The sequence below is a fragment of the Thalassophryne amazonica genome, chromosome 5, assembly GCF_902500255.1.
Source record: "Thalassophryne amazonica chromosome 5, fThaAma1.1, whole genome shotgun sequence".
Lineage (NCBI taxonomy): Eukaryota > Metazoa > Chordata > Actinopteri > Batrachoidiformes > Batrachoididae > Thalassophryne > Thalassophryne amazonica.
In genome coordinates, this window is record NC_047107.1 from 18,909,934 (window position 1) to 18,925,159 (window position 15,226).

A 15,226-nucleotide genomic window follows, 5' to 3' on the forward strand; every position below is an offset into this window, starting at 1 on the left:
CAGTAGGGCTGTACAATATGGCCAAATTATTGTATCTCAATTTTGTCATATAAATTGTCATGTAAATGTCACATATACATGCTGTCCATTTCTTGAGCCATTTAGGTGGGTAGGGAAAGTTTACATGGGATAAAAAAGCTTTTCAACCTCCCATCCCTGGTTCTCAAGACCAGGCACCTAAGTGGCTCTACTCTCTCTTTTTTTTTTCTTTAAAGATATTTAGGTGTACCTTAGTAAACGCTAGCAGAATTCCACCTTAGATTTGGAATGTATAATAGAAGATATACCTTACTGAATTTTCATATCAATATGATATACGGTATGACTATAATTTGAGACAAAGTGCAGCAACAGTGAAAATTAAACATTCTTAAACAAAACAGTAATGATACCACACACATTTTGCACTCATCATAAGGTTAGGATACTGTGCCCTCCAAACGTATTGGAACATGTGGAATTTCACACATTTTAATTTGTTTATGCCATTTTAAATACAAGAAAAACAAAAAATAAAGAATAAAAATTTCTAAAATTATTTTCCTCAAACTCAAATTTTGCACTCTTAAACAGCTAACAGACAGACATGGCAAGCTGAATTAAAGGAGAAATGCTGCTTTTAACAACCTGGACCTCATTTCTGAAATAAAATACGGTCGTTTGCTCACTAATACAAGTTTGGTGGGATTAGAAGTCCATAGTTCAAACGACATGTTCAGTTCAAATATGGAGCAAACATTTTTCTTCTTCTACTAAGGTGGATTAGAACTTTTTGTGGTACACAGCACCAACTACTGGACAGGAGGAACCTAGCAGTCAATGTGACTCACTGATTTGAAAATGCAGGTCTTTCAACCAGACGTGTGGTGCTGTGACATGTCAATCATCTGTGTCCAGTCAGATTTCAGAAGAGTCCAGTGAAACCCCGGCCTTCGCTCTAGCTCCACCCATGCCAGGAAGTGTTTGACATTTGAACATTTCCTGTTTCACTGTGACTGATAAATTGGCACTTCCTGTTTGAGTGTGAGCTTGCCACTGAGTTCCCGCGAGATTCCATGGTATCTTGTCTGTCAATCCAGGAAGTGTTTGACATTTGAACATTTCCTGTTTTACTGTGGACTTGAATTTTGGCACTTCCTGTTTAGGATGACCTGTACCAAGAGTGAGCTTTGCTCTGCTGTGTGACGCTTCGCTCATATTATTATTTATTGATTTTATTTATTAGTATTTCATGACTAATTTTTTTATTTTTTATTATTTACAGGGCTGTACTGGGTACAGTCAGGGAAATGTCCACTGCCTCTGTTCACATAACAGCAGGATAATAACAGCTGAGCACTTTGTGCGGCAACGTGTCATCATTTCAGCTGCAAGTTAGACATCCGTGAGAGCGCCGCATGGCATTCTCATACAAATCCTCAGACGCTTGTATCTGTGAAGGCTGCACTCGACATTCGGGATATTTGAGCGGCACTCAACCAATATGTATGCAGACATCTTTGCCATGAGTTCGTACAATATTTACCTGACAATCTGCCGACATTCTGGTGACATGTGCTAACGTGTTGTTAGCACCAATTCAGTGAGATACCAACTGTGATTTGTCGCAAATTTGCATCTCCAACTACTCTTGGACAGTCAAAGCCCAGTGGGATAGGACCCTTAGCATTGTCATGAGAGACTTGGTGGCTTTTTTGGTCATTCATTTGTCTACGTTTTGCATGATCACTGAGTTTGAGACAGATTCATCATATTGTTTCACACTGTTTGTATTTCTCAATGATCAATGTAGATGATATACAATTAGTAGTCATTTTAGGGAGTGACTGTGTGGAAAAAAATGTCTGTAATTCTTAAAAGGTTCAAGTGATGTTTTTGTGAAATCCTTTAAGAAAAGATATTTATGAATCCAACTGCAAGTCTGACTTTAATATCAGGCAGAGAAAATGTGGTGAATCCAATTCATGTAGTTTAGTGAATCTTAGAAAGACAGGTGACAGACTGCACAACATCCTAAATTAATAAAGATGTCAAATCTTTTAACTATGACTTTGATATTCACAAAGCTCTGACATGGTTACCAGAATATTCTCTTACCTGAGAAACTAAGCTGTTTGCTACACAGCACAACAACTCAATTTTCACATTTTGTTGACTTGTGTGTTAATAATTAATATGACAACCAAATAACTTGTCAAATTTCAATGACCACGTTCTTACAGCACACCAAGACTTTTACTGCAATGAGGTTGTTCTGACAGATAAACATAGAAGTCCGCATACGGCAGGAAGGTTACACTGCACTCACTGTACACTGCAGGAGCCAAACATTGATGTTTGAGAACTTAAAAACCCCACAGAATGAATGATTAATTTAATTTACCCAGGTTAGTCCCATTGAGATCAAGATCTCTTTTACAAGGGAGACCTGGACAATTTTAAAGTTTCCAATTCACCTAACTTGCATGTCTTTAGATGTAGGAGGAAAACAAAGCACCTGGAGAAAACCCACGCAAACACTCCACACAGATAGGTCACAGGTGGGAATCGATCCCATGATCTTCTTGCTGTGAGGCAACAGTGCTAACCACTAATCCACCGTGCTGGTTGTTGAAAGTTAACTGTAATTACAGTTTTTTTTCTTTTCAGAAACGCCAGTAATTTCCCTCACTTGAACCAGTTTAATAGCAAATGTGATTGAGTAAAATGAATGCATATGCTGGTTAAAAAGAAAAGAATTGTAACACTGAAACATGGTGCAAGTGTGGCATCCCGTACCCATAACAATGACACACTCTTTTTCAAATGGCTATTTTGTGCTTTGGAGGCCGACGTCATAGTTCCGTTCAGCCGGGGTCAACCTGCGGGAAAAATAGGCACACGGGTGAAGGACCTTATCGGTCTCTCCGCTCTGGGACAGCACGGCTCCTATCCCTGAGTCAGAGGCGTCCACTTCAACCATGAACTGGCGGCTACGGCTATATATATATAAATTAATCCAGATAAAGAAGAAGAGGAGAGTGAGAGCCCAACAAGGGATCAGATGGTAGAAGCTGAAGGAGGAAAACTTTTGTGTGAAATTCAGTGAGCAGGTAACAGATGCACTAGAGGTTGTACTCCAAATCTGGTGAGGGAGAAAGCTCGGGTGTGACATCTGGACAGTGGAATGAAGGTAAGAAGACTTGGTGGTGGAAGGAAGATGTCCATGAAATAAGGAGAAAGAGGTTGGTAAAAAGATTAAGAAAGTCGGAGAAATTAAGAAAGTAGACAGGAGTAAAAGGAGATGCAGAATAAGGCAAAAAAGCTAAGAAAAAGGCATTTAGCGAGCTGTACAAGAGGTTGAATAGTAAAACTGGAGTTGCGTCAGGAAGGGCATCTGGCATAAAACTTGTGCCAAATAACAATGCGGATCAACAACAACAAGAGGTTGAATAGTAATACCCCTGTCACACATAGCCAGAATCACACAGAGTGGCATCGGACTTATGAATTGACGCACATCCAAAAAGTGTCGGATTTTAGTTCCAAAACGTCCTGACAGCCATCTGCGGAAGTCGACACAGTTGGTCAAAATTGGCTGGCGGCCCCGAGTGTGATGCACATGTTCAAAACTCTCCTGGCACTGTCGAAGTGGGACACCTATCCGATGGCGGTCCATGTGTAATCTGACGACCATCTGACCACAATTTACATATTCTGATGGCATCAAGACAGCATCTGAAACAGCACATGACAACATAAAGAAACATATAATTCACCTCCGGTACCCGCGTTCCACAGCACAGCACAGACAGCTGGTGAAGTCCCTTTCACCCGGCTGCAGGGGTGGTGTTGCATTCGCTCTACTGTACTGTTGTGATGAAAAAAGGAGCTGAGCCAAAAGCCAAAGCTCACAATCTACTGGTCAATCTTTGTTCCTATTTTCACCTATGGTCATGAGGATTGGGTTATGACTGAAAGAACTAGATCATGGGTACATGCGGCCTTAGGAGGTTGGCTGGTGTCTCTCTTAGAGATAGGGTGAGAAGCTCGGTCATCCGCGGGGAGCTTGGAGTAGAGTCGCTGCTCCTTTGCGTTGAAAGGAGCCAGCTGACTAGGCGGAGAGATTATATCTCGACACTGGCCTTTGAACACCTCAGTATCTCCCAGTCAGAGGTGGTCAATGTGGCATTGGAAAGGGAAGTCTGGTGTCCCCTGGTAGAGCTGTTGCCTCCTCAACCTGATCCCGGATAAGCGGTTGAAGATGTGAGATGAGTGAGTTGTTCCACTGCTATTTTTTTATTTTTATTTATTTATTTTGCTTCTGTGGACTATTTCATAAGTTATTTTTTGTTCTTTAGTGCTATTTACTTACCTTTATGGCTATCGCTCTGTGACTTCAGTTGTGGTATTTGCCCCTCCCAATAGTCTGTGTTCAGTTTCACTTTCAGTTCTTGTGCACCAGTCACACATGTTGCCAATTTAATCAGTAACCCCTCACAGCCAATTGTTGTAATTAGGTCTGCCTAGAACCTCCTGGTCAAATGGTTAAGTCATGGAACTTTCCTTCTCATGGTCCTTCTAAGTTATACTCAGGGTTTTTTTTTTTTTCTGAGACAATATCATTATCTGGTTGTCAGTATTTTGCACAAATAACACAATCTGCATTTTATTTTGATTTCTTCTATTTTAGCCTGGCATCCTTAAAATAAATGAGGTGTCCACTCCATATTTAGGTGGGCATTATTTATTACAAGAGTCACAGGTGAAATAATAACAATGACATCTGTCCAAATAACAGAGTTCAGTACCCGTATAAAGTACTGTATCTCCCGGTGAGTTGGTGTACGTCCTGCTTAGCTGCTGTGTGCCCCACGAAGCCATGCAAATCTCCTCCCGGTTCCTGGTGCACAGTTACTGCACCACTGCACATATCCATGCCTGCTCAGGTTAATGAAATTGCTGTGCACCCAAACAAAAATAAACCTGCATTATATTTTTATTTCAGCACATAAGTTTAACTTGACATCTAAGTGAGTGTGCAGCCAAATCTGCATTCAAGCAGAAATTATTCATTTCAAGATGCAGTAATGTGGACAGCACGGTGGATTAGTGGTTAGCACTGTTGCCTCACAGCAAGAAGGTCATGGGATCAATTCCCACCTGTGGCCTTTCTGTGTGGAGTTTGCATGTTCTCCCCATGTTTGAGTGGGTTCTCTCCGAGCACTCCAGCTTCCTCCCTCATCCAGAGACATGCAGGTTAGGTGCACTGCAAACTTTAAATTGTCTGTAGGTCTGCATGTAGGTGTGAATGTGTTTGTCTGTCTATATTTGGCCCTGTGGCAGACTGGCATCCTGTCCAGGTTGTACCCGCCTCATGCTCCAGGGCTGCTGCACCCTGTGACCCTTAATTGGAGTAAGTGAGTATAGAAAAAGGATGGAAAATGGAGGCATGTAATACAAAACAAATAGTCTGTAACAGCAAAGTAATGCGTATCGCCACGTATCTGCACAGATTCCAACCTGATTGTTCACATTTGTGGATCATGACCATTTTCAAAACCTTCACACCTTCACAATAGGATATAGTGGTCTGCATCCTACCACCCTTGGTTCTCAAGACCAGGCACCTAAGTGGCTCTACAGTACTCTTTTCTACTCTTCTATTTTACGCTTCCTTTTTTAGATATTTAGATATACCTTAGTATACTAGCATAGTTCCACCTTAGAATTGGAATATAATATATAAGATATACCTTACTGAATTTTCATGATTATCACATATTACTCACGATAGTATGATCCGATTGGGTAGCTGATTTTTTTTTTTTTAGCAACTATAGTAAACAAACACGTGCCAGACATTGGAGTGCCAAACTCTATGTATGATGACATGTGACTGCAGTAACCATCTTTACCCAACCAAAATGCTATTTGCATTGCCCCAGTCCATCTGGCTGTAAATGGGTACCTGCCTTGCCTGGGGAAGCAACCAGAGATGGACTGGATTCACATCCCTGGGGAGTCATAAGCTTTCATCCACATCAGGCTACATTGGGTGAGGCAATAATGGATTACATGTCATCACGATTACATAACAACATAAAAAGAAAAAATAATCAGACCAGATTATACTGGGAAAGTATAATCAGAACATAGATGCATGGTAAAGGATTACTTTATGACATAAATTATTCAAATATGGTAAATTTAAAATTGTGAACATTTTTTAAATGACCCTATGTTATAAACTCATCAACTTGACTAGTGGTCAACCTTTCACTACAATCACAAACTGGATAATAAACAGTACACTTGCACATATTTCTGTCATCTCAACAAAACTATAGATAAATACAGTAGTCCCTCGTTTATCGCGGGAGTTACGTTCTAAAAATAAGCCGCAATAGGCGAAATCCGCAAAGTAGTCAGCGTTATTTTTTTACAATTATTATAGATGTTTTAAGCCTGTAAAAGCCCTCACTACACACTTTTTACACTATTCTGAAACAGGCATTAACATTTTCTCACTTTTCTCTCCTGTGTAAACACTCTCAAAGTTCAAACCTTTAATAGAAAAATAAGTCCAGTATTATAGAATGAAACCAAAGATAAAAACCTGTTTTCAGGCCAAACGTGTTTGAGAAATAAAAATAGAACATTTTCTTATAAATAATTATGATGGCTTTTAGAACTAACGAATTTAATTTTAATGATCAACCTATGAGGTTGGACACATAAGAAATTATTAATAGTGACTCACCAGTATTTCACAGTTCCTCTGACTGTGCCTCTTTGTCCTGGCGCCACTCCGATGTAGCGTCTTTTTCCACTGATTTATTCCATTTATTCAGTAATGGCGCCCTACACGCACGTAACTTCTACCTTCCTTTAGCATGTCCAGAAGTCCAACTTTTTGTGCGATGGTCAGCATCTGCAGGTCACACCTACAGATGCACCTGCGGTCGCACGTACGACCGTAGGTGCCTTTGACGGTGCAGAATGTTTTGTTGACATTGTGGGTTTTGTTGGGGAAGAAAACTTACAAACATACAGCACTTCAGAGTCACACTGCTGAAGATCGAAGATTTATGTAAATTTGGCAAGCGGATTGCATTCTGTACTGTACAGGAGACACAGCACAGAGGAGACTGATTGACGATGGTCTACAGTCCCTTAGCCAATCAGGATGCAGAACACAATGCACATGCTCTCCCTTAGCCAATTGCGGTGATGCCAACCAGTGCTGCGACTGACCTGCCTAATGAGGACACAGAACAAAAAAAAAAAAAAAGGATGCAAAATTGCACTAAAAAATCTGTGAAACTGCGAGTCCACGAAAGGTGAACCGCGTTATAGTGAGGGACCACTGTAAATCACTTCAGTGTCAGTAATTGCACAGTCTGATCAGAGAGACTCACCTTGGCTTATACCATAGAGATAGTATCTGTAAGGTTTCGATTGTAAGCAGTCTGTAGCTTGGTAGCTCCTGGTAGCACACACCCATACAATTTCATATTTAATTTCTGTAAACAGAAACGTGAGATTTCAACATGGACTGTATACCAGGGTGCTATCTGGGTGCAGGTCCTGTCCATAGCAGTAATGACCTAAGCTGTAACATATCAACAGTTATATCCTGTTTACCAGTGCTCTCTGTTGTAAACAACAGTCCCATACTAACCTTAAGCATGGGAGAAGGATCCCTGTCTTTCCATGTGAGGAAGAGTGGTGAGCATTGAGATCTAAATACTGTCTGACCACCCTGTGGCACATGATGGGTAGTGAGGGAAAGGTTGAACCCTGTACCTCTGGAGAATGATACTGCACTGGGAGGAGGTTACAGACAGACTCTACAGTCATTATTTGTAATAAGTAAAGTAGAAGCAGCTTTACCCTGCAGCCACTCGAAGTCAGTCTAAAACCAATAGCCTGGCTTGTTTTCACAAGACGTCTATTTACAACACTTGCAACTTGAAAGAGAACATCTCCACAACATGGAACACTCAAACAGCAATCTTTCATCTGCATTACCTGGGGAAGGGGAAGCACGCTTTCAGTTGCAGACATGCGTGGAAGTGTGAATGAGTTTACCTGTCTACAGAGGATATGCATTTATTACATCAAACCAATCCCTGAGACGGTATACCTCCATGTTGGGTGGAAAATGGCAGAATGAAAACATTTGTTTACAGCGGCCGAATGTTCCGAAATTCTGCAACATCCATCATCCATCCAGCATGGATGGTAAACTGCTGACTTCCAGTTCTGACAACATCACGTGCATGCCCTCTATATATAGCTCTGCGACAGATTGTCATGGGTGTACTCTGCCTCTCCCCACATGACTGCAGGGATAGGTAAAGTGGGTGCAGTAAGTGGGTGTAGAAAATGAATGAGAGTGATATGTTTTGAGATAATTTGTTGTAATTTATAATTTGTAGTGAAATAAAAGAAAAAAGAATATTGTGGGTGTGTCCTTATTTTCATTTGATGTGCATCATTTTCAATAATTGATTATGAAGCCCTCCAAACATGACTTTTTTTTGTAATTCAAAGGATTACCTTACGAATTTTTAAAAATAGCCATGTAATATTTCAAAGTAATCTGACCAAAGTAATCTGACCAAGCTCTGACAGTATGGAATCCAGGGATAGGCAATGTGTTAAATATCAAAATCAATAAATATTGGTGGAAGTATGGTTTCCAACTTCATTAATATTTTTTGTGTTGTTAATTCATCCTAAATGCATTTTTAAAAGCTGAGGAATGCAAATGCAAATGTGTGGATCGGGAGGTCTGGGCGGCTTGCTTGAGCTGCTGCCCCCACAACCTGACTCTGGATAAAGCGGAAGAAAATGGATGGATGGATGGATGCAGTTTGTCTGAGGGCTGGAGAAGAAGGGTACTGTTTACATTTTAGGAATAAGTAACCACAGAGACATAAAGTTGATCAGCCACAGCATGAAGTTATGGGATATAGAAGTGGAAGTTAGGGCTAGAAAAGAGGTGAAGATCTACCAGCAGCCAATATGTTTTCATGCCGAGAAGAGCACTACAGACGTAGTGTTGTTGTGAAAGTGCTGATGGGATAGATATAGTAGTATAGAAAGGTCCACAATGAGTTACATTGTGTGTTTGTGGATTTTGAGAAAGCTTATGACAGGGTGGCAAGAGCAGAGTAATGGTATTGTATGAGGACGTGTGAAGTGACAGACAAGTATATGAGGGTGGTACATGATATATACAAGGATAGTGTGACAGCACTGAGATGCACAGTAGGAATGACAGATGCATTCAAGGTAGAGGTGGGATTACCCAAGGATCAGCTCCGAGTGCTTTCACATTTACAAAGGTGATGGATGAGATCAGAATGGAGTCTCCATGGACTATGATGTTTGCAGATGACTGTGATCTGTAGTGAGAGCAGAGAACAGGTTGAGACTCGCCGAGAGAAATGGAGATGAACTCTGGAGAGAAGGGGAATGAAAGTCAGTAGGAGAAAGACTGAATGCAGTGTGTAAAAGGGGGAGAATGGTGTAATAGTGTGGTTGTAAGGGTAGTTAAGGTAAGTGAGTTTAAATACTTCGGTTAACTGTCCAAACTAATGGAGAGTGCTGGCAGGGTGGAGTGAGTGGGAGAAAGTGTGGCAGGAGTGATTCGTAACAGAAAGATAAGGGGAAGTTTGTAAGATGGTAGGGAGACCAGTTCTGTTGTACGACTTAGAGGTGGTGGCACAAATGACAGAAGATAGAACTGGATGTGGCAGAGCTGACAATACTGTTGTGATGAATGTTGAGATTTTCATTTTTAGTGATGTGATGGACAGGATTTGGAATGAACATAGTGTATCAGAGGGACAGTGCAGGTAGGATGGTTTGGAAAGGTCAGAGAGGTGAAAGTGAGCTGGTTTACACATTTTAAAGACTCAACTGTTTTACCTTTCGTATGGATAACATACATGTGTAGTGTCAAACTATTTTTCCTCTCTTAAATTGTGTTATTAAAAATGGAGTAGGTTTCAGTCTCATTTTATCAAATTTTTTTTGGTAGTTAGTGAAGCATGTTGTTAAGATGCACAGGTCAGGTGCAGCTCCTTCATCTTCCACTATCTGATCCTTTGTTGAGCTCTCACTCTCTTCCTCTTCTTCACTTCTAATATCCTCCTACAAACCAACATCCCATGCTGTGTAGCTACACTCACCCCTGCCACCACCTTACAGTCTCCAATTTCTTTCTGGTTGTATCTTCTACAAAGAATGTAGTCTACCTGTGTGCACCTTCCTCCACTCTTATATGTCACCCTGTGCTCCTCCTTTTTCTTGAAGTAAATATTCACCACAGCTATTTTTATCCTTTTCGGAAAATCTAGGACCATCTCTCCTTCCACATTCCTCTCCTTGATACCATTCCTACCCATTGCTTTCTCATCACATCTGTTCCCTTCACCAACATGCCCATTGAATCCACTTCAATCACCACTCTTTCATGCTTGGGTACACTCGTCACCACGTCATCTAACTCAATTCAGAAATCATTTTCCTTCATCTCACAACCTACCTGTGTGGCATATGTACTGATGACATTCGTCATCACCCTTTCAATTTGCACCTTTACACTCATTACCCTGTAAGACACTCACTTAACTTCCAACACACTCTTGATATACTCTTCCTTTAAAATGCCCCCAACGCCATGTTTCTTTCTATCCACACCATGATAAAATAACTAGAATTCACCGCCTATGTATCTGGCCTTACTTCTCTTCCACTTGGTTTCTTGTACACAGAATATGTCTACCTTTTTCCTCACCATCTTATCATCCAACTCTCTTCCATTACCAGTTATACTGCCTACATTCAACATGCTGACTCTCACTTCCACCCTTCTAACCTTCCTCCTCTGTCCTTAATATTATTATCTTCAGTAAATATTTTTAAGTGGCATTTGTGAATGTAACTCTGCAGTGTAGTGCTTGACAAAGCTTTCCCAAAGTTATCTCTTGCCTATGTGGTTATATAAGCTATTGATGAAAGATGGTTCTCCATGCAGTGCATTTTTCATGCATTTGTGCACAAACTGAAGATCTTCTCTAGCCGTCTTTGTTCCTTAAAGTCTACATTGCCTTTCTACCAAATCATAATTGCAATCATCTGTTGACATCGCCTGCTTGAAATAGCATAATTATTTATTTACCCTTTTTTTCTACATCATTTCTTGCCCCACATTGCCCAAATCCTAACTTTTGTGGAATGTGTTGCAGGTCTGAAATGCATGAATAGATGTGCATTGGAAATGAAATTAAGTTGACCACACAAAACATGAAATATCTTGGGTTCATACTGTCTGTAATGAAACAGAAGTCCAAGTAAATGTAAGGATCCCTGCTGTTTGTTTGTGTGTGTAATTTATTTTGCATTTTCCACATCACATTTTTTTTCTGATTTGGCATTGTAATTCCTCTCTTGTTTTGGCACACCAAAGAAAATTAGGTAACATATCAATTTTTGGATGTCTGTTTTCTTTAACCAAAAGAAAAAAAAGGACAATTTTTTTACCTACTTTAAAATACAAACTGGAAATCAGGTTGTTTCCAAATAGTCAGAGTTATTCAGTTACTTAGAGTTATGTGTAATATTGTTGAACATGTGCAAATGTCTTCCAGTATTTTCACAGAATATGCTGTACTCATTGGAAAACAAACAACAACAAAACAACAACAACAACAACAAAATAATGTTCACTGTTAATTGTTTCTGTACTCTGGCAAAATAATTTCTTTCAGGATAAATAAAGTTGATCTTGTCTTATTTTTCATTTGAAATCCAAAATCCAATCACTGCAAAGTACAGGCAGCAGCCCCACAATGTCTAATCTTCTGGAGGTTTCTTCCTGGTAAAATGACGTTTTACCTTGCCAGTGTCACCAGTGTGCTTGCTCATGGGGTAGGTACTAGACTTTGTGTTGATCAGTATGAGACAACCTCTGTTATCAAGATGTATATATATGTATATATTTATGTATGTAAAGTATATACGTATGTATATAGGTATATATGGCACAGCCCAAGCAGAGGGTCACCCCCAAGAGCCTGGTCTGCTTGAGGTTTCTTCCTTATAGGGAGTTTTTCCTCACCACAGTTGCCTAGTGCTTGCTCTGGGGGTTGGTAAGGTTAGTCCTTACTTGCGTAAAGTGCTTTGATTTGACTTTCTTGTGATCTGGTACTATATAAGTGAACAGTATATTGATGTGTATGTCTGTGTGTCGACATGTAGTAGTGAATTTGTTCTTATGTAAATATGACTGATTAGAATTGTTGGACTTGTACTAGCAGGGGTGGGCGCTAATAATTTGCGTTTTGATGGCGCAATGTGGACATTTTACAGTCTCCACCTCATATGCAATCACTGGCAGAGGCTTTTATTAATTTATTTGTTGCACTTAACATAGTGGACATGTGACATAATACCACCACAGATATGTGCACAATACACTCAAGTTATGCCATCTCTAGGCAACCTCCAGCACAAGATTTAATTTATTATATTGAGCCTGTAGGTTTGTGACATAAAGCTGACCTCAGCCTGTTAATTATCTAACTACTAACTGGGGTTTCACTGAATCTGTGGCCACACAGACAAAAGAAGCACAGCCAAAGGGACTCAGATAAGAGGCCATAAAGACTGAAGCAGTTGATTTCAGAGACTGGACCAGGCAGGAAATCAAACCTAAACTGTCTGAGATGTCTGACAACTGACTCACTGACAGTTTAAATACATGCTCCAAGACAACTATTTTGAAGACTGTGAAGTTGTTCATAGCCACAACATTTACTGCAGCTGTTGTTGGAGAGTTGCAACAAAATTAAACAATTTGACTGACACTGCATAATCATAAATCCTGCGTTTTGAGTGTAATCAATTTTAGTATCTCCACATACTAAAAGTGTGTTCATGAGGAACTGAAGGGGACAATGTGCATTATGACGGAACAGCTTGAGCAGAACACTTATTGCACCCTTCAGTTAGTGCACACGCTGTTTACCAGCAGCTTTGCTTGTATAGTTCTGCCCCGTTGATCTTGGGTATTCAAACTGCCATTCCTACCAAGCAGTTTCCAACTCACACCTGCAGCTAATAAGGCAAATTCAAATCCATTTCCTCTTCACCACAGACAAAGTATGATTGTAAACATGACAAGCTTGGCTATTCCTAATAAAAGTTTATTGCCACAAAAAAAGCAACCTTTAAATCCACCACCAATAATTGTCATTTGGGTTTAAACATCTCAGAGGTCCTTCAAGTCCATTTAAAAACATTGTGAATGGAAGTATGTTGGGAAATGGTATTTTAGGTTCCATCCATCTTTCTAAGGTCCTAAAGAATTGCTCCAGGCTATTTTTTCAAGGGACATGTTTTTCTGTTTGTCTTTGTCCCATTATCAAACTCACCATTTCAGTATTCTGCCATTGTTTAATCACAGTCAGATTTGATTGGATCGGTGTGTCCTCTCCTTTCCCCAGTGGGGTTTAAACCATATAAGAACAAGAAGGCAATGGGACAGTGCACCTTTGTGCATTTTATTAGATAAATTAGATTTGTCAAGTTTGTTCATTGCCAGATGTTTAGATCAGGGGTTCCTGGACATGTTGAAGTCTTCTCTACATTAATATGTAGATTTTTAAAAACAGATAGGTCTCTGTTTTAGCCGTGCACCCACACTAATCTGTCATTTTCACAGCCAAACATGCTGGTTTTTGAAAATGCCTTTATGTGTAGATGGGAAAGATGGAGCTTTTGCTAAGTGCTGCATTCATGCCACCTGTCAGGCGATGGTAGCCGTTGTATGAGTTTTGCACTCAAAAACAAAAGAATAACACCACATTTGCTGTATTATAGAACCGCCTTGAGTCCTGGATGTCATCCTCACAAATCCAGAATACATGATTTGGCTGCACGTGTGAAATGAGTGCATCATTGCAGTGACCTGTGCCAACAAGAATGATGTAGTCACAACTTCCACCACACGCAGACACATCTGAATCTTTGCCTGAATATACTGTGTGCCACTACCTTGGATTATTCTTAAAATAATTCTCATCCTCACTCTATTTCCTTTTTTCTACATCAAGCACCAAGCTAAGTGATATTCCTGCATCAGAGATCATGAAATCATCTTGCAGTTCTTAGCATCCCACTGAAACACCAGGATCTAGTTCATTGAACTTAGAATCCAGTGAATGAAAAGAGAACACTAGAGAGAGGCAGCTTGTTTTCTCACTTCCTTAACCTGTTACAATATCCCTATAGCCAAGATTGGGTATGATTACTTTGAAAGAATACATGTGGATTACATGTACGTATGTATGTACATACATTTGGATTACTTGTAATCTGATTACTTTTGGATTACATTTCAAAGTAATCCTACCCAACCCTGCCTATAGCATGGCCACAAGTCCTTTTTTGCATCACAAAGAAGAGCTTATTGTGTGGCTGCAAGATTGTTATTGTTTGACCACAATATTCTTATTGTGTGGACACGAGTCTTATTACATTGCAATTAATTCCTTATTTTGCAGCCATTATAGCCATATAGTGGTGCCACAAGTTCCTTCATGCATGGCCGTGACATCCTTATTGTGTTACCACTAGACTGATTGTTAGATTAATTGATTGGGTTATTGATAATGTCTGACATCACATTTATTATTGCATTGTCATGAGCTCTCTATTACATGGGCACAACATTCTTATTGTGATATTACTAGATCATTATTTTGGCTTTATACTGGTCCCGAGTCCATATTAGTTCATTGCATGTCCATGAGGACTTCACTGCATGAACACAGTTTTAAAGAGCACGTGGGAACAAGATGATTAAAGATGTATAATCTGCTTTTTTTTTTTTTTGAGATTTACATCATAAATACAATTTTCTTTGGTTCTATAATTTTATTCCTTAGCATTTAAATGCGGGATTCATAGCACCTCAGTTCCACAAGGTCCTGTTCTACTATGATTGCCCAGGATCCAAAAAAAGTGCAAAAAAAAAACATGGTGAAACAGCTTAAGCCGACTTGCCTCTTAAAAGGCTGCTTTATAAAGTGCAGACCTGGCAACCCACCCAAAAACAAAATTTAAATGGAGCTGTGCCCTCGGCCATAACGGCAACAAGTGCTACTTTGGCTTCAAATATTTAACCTAATGGAGCATGACCAAACAAGTTTCAAGCCATAATCTCTAG

At 39.9% G+C, this 15,226-nt stretch overlaps 1 protein-coding gene across 1 annotated transcript in view; it reads right to left on the reverse strand.

The window, feature by feature from the left end:
* Positions 1-15,226, reverse strand: part of si:dkeyp-14d3.1 (transmembrane protein 132C) — an 807,657-nt gene that overhangs the window by 290,850 nt on the left and 501,581 nt on the right. The gene's annotated exons all lie outside the window — the stretch shown is intronic.